We start from the raw sequence: 1,177 nt of genomic DNA on the forward strand, positions 1-1,177 counted from the left end.
AAAATGCCAAGAGAATAACAAAGGCACCAATCCTGATGATGAACCAACAGCAGGGACTGACTACACCTCTAGATCTATTGTTATATGAGAAAAATAATTCCTTATTTATTTAAGCCGCTGTTGTTAAGTTCTATGCTATTTGTAACCACATTCAATCTTAATTGATGCAGTCCTTGGACTGTTTACTTCCACTCTGCTGACTTAGAAATCGAATGGCCTACAGCCATGCTACCCTGAACAAGCCTGATCTTGTCTGATCTTGGAAGCTAAGCAGAGTGGGGCCTGGTTAGTACTTGGATGGGAGACCACCTAGGAAGACCAGGTGCTGTACGTGTAAAAAATAAAAAAATAAGGGATTGTGAGTTGACAAGGTCCTTGCAATCTGTGAGGTCAACCAAGGGTTGCCTCGCTTAAAAAATAAAAAAATAAAAAATAAAATAAAAAAAAAAAAAAGAAACCCAATGGTACACTGCATTCATTAATTTCTCTTGGGCATCACTCTCTGCAACCGTGGACGTAAAGTACTTCCAACCCACACACCCTCTCTCCTCTGCCCAGCTAAGACTCCTGGATACCATCAGCTATACCTATCTATCTAGGCCCCTAATTCTTCATACCATCTACATTGATAAATCAGAAAGGAGACAGGGTCCATCGGAATAAAATGTGGAGTGAAAAATAGCAGGTGAAAGGGGATCCTAGTAAGATGTTAGGAATTATTAGGAAAAGCTAAAAGTGAAAAGCCACAGAACTGATTTCTGCTGGAGCAGCAACTATCTGAGAGACTAGTGAATAAAGCATATACACACCGATCTCTCTGAGTAAATTATTGAAAAAACAGAGAAAAAGGGACTGTTCTATCAGCAAACAGAGGATATAAAGAACTCTAGCAATAAAAGAAAATGGAGGAAGAAACTAAAAACCTAATTGGAGAAGATACTGGGCTTGAAAAAGCTGAAAAATTTCTCACTGTGTCTGCCCCCGACTGCCCAACGCAGTGAACTACACACAATTTGAGGGCCATGGCTACCTCAGTCACCGGCATTATACTGACCATATACAGTTATTTAGCACAATGGTCACAGTATACACTTAATATAAAATCTAAATAAATTCAATATTAAGCAAAGCTTTAATAAAGCATAATGTCTGTACTGAACACAACTAAACTCTTTGA

The 1,177-nt window shown here is 38.7% G+C and overlaps 1 pseudogene; it reads left to right on the forward strand.

Annotated features, from left to right (window-relative positions):
- Nucleotides 1–215: 215 nt before the first annotated feature.
- Nucleotides 216–334, forward strand: LOC111735328 (annotated as a pseudogene).
- Nucleotides 335–1,177: the final 843 nt, after the last annotated feature.

Source organism: Pteropus vampyrus, unplaced genomic scaffold (assembly GCF_000151845.1).
Source record: "Pteropus vampyrus isolate Shadow unplaced genomic scaffold, Pvam_2.0 Scaffold23232, whole genome shotgun sequence".
Classification (NCBI taxonomy): Eukaryota; Metazoa; Chordata; class Mammalia; order Chiroptera; family Pteropodidae; genus Pteropus; species Pteropus vampyrus.